Source organism: Mesocricetus auratus, unplaced genomic scaffold (genome assembly GCF_017639785.1).
Source record: "Mesocricetus auratus isolate SY011 unplaced genomic scaffold, BCM_Maur_2.0 Super-Scaffold_100027, whole genome shotgun sequence".
Classification (NCBI taxonomy): domain Eukaryota; kingdom Metazoa; phylum Chordata; class Mammalia; order Rodentia; family Cricetidae; genus Mesocricetus; species Mesocricetus auratus.
In genome coordinates, this window is record NW_024429208.1 from 4839787 (window position 1) to 4849381 (window position 9595).

Genomic DNA, 9595 nt, shown 5'->3' on the forward strand with positions numbered 1-9595 from the left:
CCTGAAGAGTGCCAGTGCAGGCAGGGAGGGGCTCTGTCCTCTGCTGGATTCCCGGAAAGGTTTTGGCAGACAGCACAGGCCTGGGTTCCAGAACCTTCCAGGCTCAAGTTTAGGGGAGGGACCCTAGGCTGCTGAAGCACCTCACCTGGGCCTAGTGTCCCCAGGCCATGATTGCACCATCTGCAAGCTCTGTAGCCAAAGGTGAGGGGATGGGTGCCAACATGGATACAGGCTAGGGACCACCCTTCAACAATACACATCCCATACAGACTGTCACCTAGCTGACACTCAACGGGGAGACATACGTGACTGTCACCTATTCCAACTTAGAACCAGGTCTATCCCCGGCGCCCATGTTTGTAGGTGAAACTGTAACTCCCCTGACCCTGACTTTCCCCTCCCCAACTCTGGTTCCCTACCAGACACTTGGCTTCATATGACCTATAAGTGACTGACTTAACTGACCAGGTTCCTAGACCATTGTCCACTGAGACCCAATCCCCCAAACTTCCTACAGTGGTAGGCTAATTTTTAGCCACTGAGCTAAATCTCTACTCCAGCTGGTTAACCTTAGTCTTTAAAAATTAAATTACTGGCCGAGCGGTGGTGGCTCACGCCTTTAATCCCAGCACTCGGGAGGAAGAAGCAGGTGGATCTCTGTGAGTTCAAGGCCAGCCTGGTCTACAGAGTTCCAGGACAGCTTCCAAAGCTTCAGAGAAATCCTGTCTTGAAACCGCTCCCCCCCCAAAAAAATTAAATTACTGGGTGTTCACAGTCTAACGATAGCACCGCCTCTAGCTTGCCCAGCTCCAGCCGGAAGAAGGGTTAGCAAGGGAATACCATGGCTGCTGCAAAGCAGACCGCCCTCCAATCCACCGGTGATAAAGCACCCAGGAAACAACTGGCTACAAAAGCCGCTCCCAAGAGTGCGCCCTCCACTGCAGGGGTGAAGAAACCTCATTGTTACAGACCTCATGCTGCAGCATTTCTGTGAAATCAGACACTACCAGAAGTCCACCAAACTTCTGATTCGCAAGCTCCCCTTCCTGCATCTGGCGTGAGAAATGGCTCAGGACTTCAGAAGACAGCTGTGCCTCCAGAGGCACTCGAGGCCGAGCTGGTTGGCCCTTTGAAGATAGCACTCTGTGTGTTTGCTACTCGTGTCAAACATTTGTAACAGCTGTGCAAAAAAAATCTCCAGGTAGCGAGCCCTACACATGCTTGAGAGTCCAGTGTGAGGGGAAATATTTCATTCTAAAAAAAATTGTTTTTCTTCTCCTACATGTTAGAAGTAGTTCTGAATGGCAGATACTTTTTGCATGAGATCCGAAGGTCCCTAAGTATATGATGAGTGGCAAAATAGAGGACAGAGGTCAGGCACTGGCAGTTTTTCCATTTTCATTTGTGTAGCAATTTTTAATATAAGTGCAAGAAGTGCAAGTGTAAGTGTAAATCTTGCACTTACATTAATGCAAGCAAAATGTTTTAGTGAACACACTCCAACAGTTCAACTTTATAACCACTATAAATAAACCTGCTAAAATTTTCTGAACAAAAAAAAATAAATAAATTGCTGAGCCCTTTGTAGTGGCGCACGCCTTTAATCCCAGCACTTGGGAGGCAGAGGCAGGCTGTTCTGTGAGTTTGAGACCAGTCAGAGAGAGTTTCAGGACAGCCAGGGGTTACACAGAGAAACCCTGTCTCAAAAACAAAAACAAAACAGATAAAATCAGTGTGTGCCCATGCCCTGTGATTGTACGTGTGCATGCATGTGCGCGTACCTGTAGCAGTCAAAGGACAGCTTTGTTGTCTGCTCTCTCACCCCATGCGTCACAGGAATCAAACTTAGGTCATCAGACTTGGTGGCAAGTGTCCCTCCTGTAGAGCTATCTCTCTGGCTGCAGTAGGTTAACTGGTGCTTTTTTTTGTTTGTTTGTTTGTTTGGTTGGTTGGTTGGTTTGGTTTTTCGAGACAGGGTTTCTCTGAGTCGTTGGAGGCTGTCCTGGAACTAGTTCTTGTAGACCAGGCTGGCCTCGAACTCACAGAGATCCGCCTGCCTTTGCCTCCTAAGTGCTGGGATTAAAGGTGTGCGCCACCAACAGCCTGGCTAGTTGGTTACCTTTTAATTGCTCTTTATCAACAGCCTATATTTGATCTGTCACCAAACACCAGGTTCTTCACTTTGCTACTTATGTTTAAAACGCTTTCATTTGTGCGTGACTCTTTTTTTCCCAACCCTTTCTCTCCAGCCCTATAGAGTCCACCTTTGGCCCAAATTGTCATGCTTTCTGACCTGGGTTTTTCCTTGCTCCTACACACCCTCTCAGAATAATCTTTCCCAAACACAATTTACTGTGTATGTTATCAACTTCAGCCAAGCACATGGGTACACTGAGTACTCTCCTGGGTGTTCCTTCCCTGAGCTCAGGCCTGGGTTCATTTATCCGTTTCCAGTCAACTGTACTGAGCTCAGGCCTGCTACACAGCGGCAGGCCATAGGCCAAACCATTAAGCAACCAAACCACTCATTTGATCCAACATTCCCCTCACCTCCTTCTTATTCTCTCTCCTGATTATTCTCTCTCTGTCCCCACAGAGCCCAGTGCCTTCCTGGTGATCACTCAGGCCCTATTTTTATTTTTTTTCCGAGACAGGGTTTCTCTGTGTAGCTTTGGAGGCTGTCCTGGCACTCACTCTGTAGACCAGGCTGGCCTCGAACTCACCGAGATCTCCTGCCTCTGCCTCCTGAGTGCTGGGATTAAAGGCGTGCGCCACCAACGCCCGGCAGGCACTATTTTTTTTTAAGATTCATTTATTTATTACATATACACCAGATAGAATTGTAGATGGTTGTGAGCCACCATGTGGTTGCTGGGAATGGAACTCAAGACCTCTGGAAGAGCAGTCAGTGCTCTTAACCTCTAAGCCATCTCTCCAGCGCCCCCAGGCCCTATTTTTGAAACTTTGTTTGTTTAATGTGTGTGCCGTGACCGAATGTGGAAGTTGTGAGACAACTCCCCGAGTCAATTCTCTCTCCTTTTGCCATGTGGGTCTCCAGGTCCTCAGGCTGAGCAGCAAGCGCCTTTGCCCTCTGAACTGTCTTGCTGGCCCTGAGGCCCTATTTTTCATTTACTTTGAACTCGTCAGAGATGGGAAGAAACTAATGTCCAAGTCACCCTGAGGGAGTCTGTGCTAAATTAAAAGGAGACAGGGCAGTTGCTGTGGTGCCCGCTCCTGTGAGACACAGCCACAGAGGAGAGCAGAAGGCCCAGGGGAGAGGCTGTGACTAAGTGTTTGCCAAACAGGTAGGAGGCGCTGGGTCCCTCATCCCCAGCAAGGAGTGGCATACACCTGTAACCCCAGCATTCGGGAGGTAGAAGCAGGAGGATCGGGCGTTTACGGATGTCCCTTGCTCAGTGGAGTTTGAGGCCAGCCTCGGCTAGAGCCCCTGTGTCTTAAAAAAATCAAAATAAAAATGTTCTGGCTGGCTCTGCGTCCCTGGGTTTAGCGTCCTGGCTTTGCAGCCACCTCCTGGACCCCCCAGGAAATGCACCTTCCACAGGAAAGGCTCACATACTCCCAAGCCTGTTTTCATTCCACAGGAAAGGCTCACATACTCCCAAGCCTGTTTTCATTCCACAGGAAAGGCTCACATACTCCCAAGCCTGTTTTGATCTTTTTTGAGTAGCCACCGACCCTCTCTGGGTTTTTTTGTTGTTTTGTTTTGTTTTTGTTTTTCAAGACAGGGTTTCTCTGTGGCTTTGGAGGCTGTTCTGGAACTAGCTCTGTAGACCAGGCTGGCCTCGAACTCACAGAGATCCACCTGCCTCTGCCTCCCGAGCGCTGGGATTAAAGGCGTGTGCCACCAACGCCCGGCCAAAATATTTGTGCATCTCCCCATCGGGGAATCGAACCCCGGTCTCCCGCGTGACAGGCGGGGATACTCATCACTATACTAACGAGGATTTTGCCCTCTCTGGGTTTTACTGCTTAATTATGTCCTGAAGTATCTTTACCCCATTTCCCTGAAGGCTATAAACTCCTTCACGGACAGACACACATGTCCCTTCATACCAGACCCACAGGGTTAGATCCCATCCTGGTCCCAACACCTAGCAGTTGGGCTAATTAGCTTAGTGAACCGCTCAGACTCACTTCCTACATCTGTCAAGGGCGCTAGAAATACGAGGGGCAAAGGTCACAAAGACCGGAAGTGCTGGGAATGAGTCGGTACGTGGTTAGCACACAACAGTTCATCTTCCTTCCCTGAACGGCTGGGGCCTTCCATGAATTACAGAACTGTCTTCCCTGATGAGTGTTTATTACATGAGGAGGGCGACACTGAATAATTACATAGATGGCTCAGCGGATAAGGGCGCTGCCAAGCCTGACCACAAAGTTGGCTTCCCAGGCTCCCACAAGGTGGACGAGAGAGAACTGACTCCTACAATTTGCCAGCCCCTCAGAGCTCCATACCCACGCAGTGGCACGAGAGCCCCACCTCCACAATAGATGTAAAAAAAAAAAAAATAGAAGTTTACATCTCTTCCAGAATCATATCCTGGTTCAAGGCCACTACACCCCCATTGGTGACAACCTGTGAACCTCAGACTTGGAAAAAGCAAGACAGTCCCCAAGAATGGCAACAAGCATAAAAGTTTGTTGAATCGCCGGGCGTTGGTGGCGCACGTCTTTAATCCCAGCACTCGGGAGGCAGAGGCAGCTGGATCTCTGTGAGTTCGAGACCAGCCTGGACTACCAAGTGAGTTCCAGGACAGCTTCCAAAGCCACGGAGAAACCCTGTCTCGAAAAACCAAAAAAAAAAAAAAAAAAAAAGTTTGTTGAATCAAAAATCGAACACAAGTTGTCCCTCTCTCATTTTCTCGAACACCAAGCGAGTCAAGAAAAGTAAAGACAGAAACGCCCCACCCCGCTGTGCCCCCAGCCCAGCCGCACCCTGTCCCGGAGCCCCAAGCTGCCTGTAGTCCCCAAAGTCCGCTTGTCTCCAGCCCCGCCTCCGACTGCCTTGGAAACAGTGACGTTTATAGGGGGTGTGGCCTCTCTCCATCCTCTCCAACGGCTAGAGCCGCGCCTTAGCACAACCTGGGGGCAGGATGAGGTTAGAGTTGCTGGGTGCTCCCCCCCGCCCCTTAGGCGTGAGATAACTACGCACACTCGTCTGTACCTAGGAGGGTGCGCGCCTCGCTCTGGCTCTTCGCGATGTAATCCGAGATACGAGAGTTGGGGCCTGGGTTCCCGGGAACCTTTCCTGGCGAACCATCGGGGATGGAGGGGTGGAGGGGTGGGGAGGTGGAGAGTCTGGAAACTGCAGGCCTAGGTCTCCGAAAACCTCCTCTGGCGATCTAGGGGGAGTCTGGAGACTGCAGGCCTGTCCCCGAAAGCCCACTGCACCCTCCATCCTCGACGCTGTCCGGCAGCTCGTCTGGGCGCAGTCCCGCGTCTTCCTGGGCACCCGAGCTAGTTGCGCGTCCTGGGCGCGGGCGGGAAGGGGTTAAGCAAGGTGCCGGCGTGGGGCGCGGCGGGTGTGGAGGAGGGGAGCTGGGAGAAAGTGAGAGCGGGGGCGGTGGGGGGGGACCGGAGCGAAAGAACATCCTGTGCCGCCGCCGGATGCGAGGGGCGGGGGCGCGGGGGGAAGCCGGGCGATGCGCTCCGCCCCGCGCTCCTCCTCCAGGGCTCTGCCCGCTCCCGCGCTTCGCTTCACACGGCGTCTCCTGGTCCCCACGCCTTCGCGGGTCATGAGCTGGCCAGAGGGGCCCCTCGGCTCGAGTTCCCCGGCCGGGGTAAGCGCGGGGAGTGTGGAATCGGCTGCGAGGCACGGGCGCCCCCAGCCTTTCCCTCTGGATACTGATGGGGAGGTGTCTCTTGCGCACCGTTAGGGTGGGCACCTTCTCTGGGCCAGTCCTGCTGGCTGCACTTTCTGAGCCGACACGGAAACGCTGATTGTGGAATGTGACGAACCTCACACTGCGGAGATTAGAACCTGAATCCGCCGGACCGCAAAGGGCTTTTCTCTGGGTGTATTGAAGACTCAAAACCCTTGGTGGATAAGGCTCCCAAGAGACAGGCCTCGGGAGTAAAGATGGCTTAGCGTGTAAAGGCTGTTGCCTCCAAGCTTGACGACTTGAGTTCGATCCCCAGGTCCCACATGTTGGGAGATTTACAAAAATCGTTCTCTGTCATCCGCACATGTGCTTTGGCGCGCGCATCCCCTCCCCACCTCCCGAGTAATCTGAAATTTAGGGGAACCCGGCATGGTGACATCAAACCCAGCAATCAAGAGGCAGGAGCAGGCATCCAGAACTATCTAGAGTCTGCCTTAAAAAAAAAAAGCCAAAAGTAAAATAAAAATTGAAAGAGGGGAAGTGATCTAGAGGAATATTCTTTACCTGATCCAACCAGAAAAAGACAGCCAGGCAGTGGTGGCGCACGCCTTTAATCCCAGCACTCAGGAGGCAGAGAGAGGAGGATCTCTGTGAGTTCGAGACCAGCCTGGTCTACAGAGAGTGTTCCAGGACAGGCTCCAAAGCTACAGAGAAACCTTGTCTCCAGAAACAAAACAAGAGCAACATTGTTGCTAGCTGGCGCAGTGCTGCTATGTGTGGATAACAGTTTTTGCTGTACAGGTTAGCCTCAAACTGCTAGGTAATCAAGGATGACCTTGAACTTCTGATCCTCTTAGCTACACCTCCTGAGTGCTGGGGTTTCATAAGTGTACAGCTCCATTTCTACCAGGCCCCCAAGGGAGCCTGACGCCCTGAGGACACTGAAACACCCATGGTCCACGCTTGGGTGAAGAAAATGAGGGAGTAGCTTTGGAACCACAGATGGATGGTGGGTCTTACAGGCAGCAGCCCAGCAAAGTGGGCTCAGGGGATGTGCCTGTGGTTTATTGTTAGTGGAGGCATCTAAGAGGCCTTGCAGGGGACAGTTAGACTTGCCACCTGTGCCTGAACCCCAGGGAGTCTCATTATGACCAGAGTCAGTGTTTGTTAAGTTCTGCGACGCTAAATCCCCAGGTTCAGTCACCATAGGCAACTCCATGCACTGGGTCCTGGTTCCTTTGCACGGGGTGGAGGTGGGGGGTGGACTCAACACAGAAATCATAGGAGCAAGTTGTTGTACTGGCTCTCTGAGGCTTGGCTGCCTGCTTGACCAGTACCCATGCTGCCGCCATCAACTAAACTAACCTGCACTGAACACCTGGGAACTATCAAACCCGGAAGTTAAAAAGCTACCACAGGGTCAGAGCAGAGATTGTCTGTAGTTCAGGTGGCAGGGCCCTTGGTTGCCTTCGTGTGTGATAGCGTGTGTGTGTGTGTGTGTGTGTGTGTGTGTGTGTGTGTGTATGTTTCTCCTGTAAATGCAGCGTCTGGGGGTAGACCCGGATCCCTCAGTAAGCTTGTTAACAAACCTAGCCCTGTCTGAGTGCTCTGGGTTTGACTGAGGGACGCTGCCTCGCTGAGGAAGATGGGGAGTGATGGCGGCGTGCTGGCCAGCCTGGCACACCTGGGGAGAAGGCTCTTCCAATGAGCCCTTGCCTCCCTCAGACTGGCCTGTGGCCTTGTCCGTGGAGCATTCTCTTGGTTGCTGATTGGTCTGGGAGGTGCCAGTCCTTAGCAGGTGGCGACTGGGCTGTACAAAAAGTCTAGCTGACCGTGAGCCACAGAGCAAGCTAGAAAAAGACATTCCGTGGTTACTGCTTAGTTCCTGCCTTGATTTCCCTAAGTGATGGAAGCCAAATAGACCCTCTCCTCCCCAGGTTGGTGTTGGCCATGGCGTTTACCACAACAGAAAGCAAATTAGAAGACACAGTGGCAGAAGTTCAGCTCAGAAAAAGTGCCTAGGGATATGTGAGTGAAGTTGTAAATAGCAGCATCTCATCTCTGTACACGGTACTCCATAAGGATGATGAAAGAAGGAACGTCCTCCATTTTTCGATGTTGCGATCAGTCAAAAATTCAGAACAAAAGAAATCTATGAAAGTCATTTTTCTCTGAATAAATATGGAAGCTGTACTAATTATTTTTGAGAAGGGTTTCTTCAAATCAAAATCAAAAATAGTGACTTGTGACGAAAGCCATGAGCCTCAGTTAAAGCTTATAAATTCTGAAAATGAAGTTAGAGGCTTTGAAAGAATGAGCTAAATGGGCGAACTTACCCAAATACGTATATAAGACAAGAAGCCTTAGTCACCTCATTCAAAAATAGAGCACCGCTCAGCTCATCAAAATATCAGGCAGCCTCAAAGCTTACAACCACTGGTTTGTGGGTCTCAAAGTAGGAGTTAGAACGTTGTGGAACTAAATAAAAAGAACGTTCATGTAAAATCAGAGCGTGAAACCTATGGTGAAGATTTATTACTAGTGATTCAAACTACTTTAGCTCTTACAGGAAGGAAGGAAGAGTTGAATTCAGGTTCCTGGAACCATCAAACCTCAGTAATAACGAACTTAATAGCGAGATTATAAAGTGCCTCTCTGAAGGAAAAAAACAACATGCTGTAATCAATGACATTACCTGAAGGCGTATCTTTAGAGATACTACTTACATGTTATTACACGCTGCTGCCTGTGATGATCTCTCTGTAAAAAGCGCGATTACTTTGAGGAAGACCGAAGAAAAAACATTAAGACAAGCACCTCAGAAAGTGATAACTCACAAATAATTTAATGAGATAAAGATCTCAGTATACAGTAAAGTCAGCGAGATATTCATGAAATAGCAGTTTGAAAGAAGAAAGAAGAGGGAAGAAAGCATAAGACTCACTCTCAAACATCTATATAAAGCCATAGTCATGTATCAGAAGAAGTATGGCAGCTTTAAACATCTTCTTTAGTACTTCACTCTTTCCATCTGCTGGAACTTTCAGTGGACACTATGAATCTTGTCTTCTCTGAATATAAATAAAAGTATGACAAGGAAAACAGTCAGAAGATCATTCAAAGTTCTTGAGCTCACTCTCATAGTCAGCGGACAGAAAACAGACCTGGAAGCTCAGACAAGTTACCTCAAAAATAAAGGAGAGGAGGTGGAGAGACAGCTGGGGAGGGGGCGTTAAGAGCGCTGGCTGTTCTTCCAGAGAACCCGATTTGGTTACCAGCACTCACATCAGGCCGCTCACAACTGTCTGTAAATCCAGCTCCATTAGGTCCAACGCTTTGCTCTGGACACACACATACATAAAAAATCAGGGTGTAGTGGCACACACCTTTAACCCCAGCAAGGAAAAGGTGGAGGCAGGTAGGTCTCTGAGTTCCAGGTCAGCCAGGGTGAGATGCTGTCCCTAAAGATATAAATGATGAAAAATAAATGAAAATGGGCTGTGATGAGCCCATGGCCTTGCCCAGGCCAGGCAAGTACTGTCTCTGAGCCCTACGCAAGCCCTCCCTCCCTTCTACCCAAGAGTCCCCAGCTGCATCTCCACAGCCTCCCGAAGCCTTCTCTCCGTTACTCTGCTCTAGGCCTCCCGTTTCCCCGAGGGCCATCCTGAACCCCCTCAGCTCCCCAGTTTCCTTTGTTGCCTCGGTTCCAATTCTAGTACCCCGGTTCTTGGCCCTGCCAGGGTTCTGGTTCC

General features: G+C 50.3%; 1 non-coding gene across 1 annotated transcript; it reads right to left on the reverse strand.

Annotated features, from left to right (window-relative positions):
* Positions 1 to 3893: 3893 nt before the first annotated feature.
* Trnad-guc lies at positions 3894 to 3965 on the reverse strand. The gene has a single exon. It is a non-coding gene; the product is annotated as a tRNA-Asp (tRNA).
* Between the last annotated feature and the right edge of the window lie 5630 nt (positions 3966 to 9595).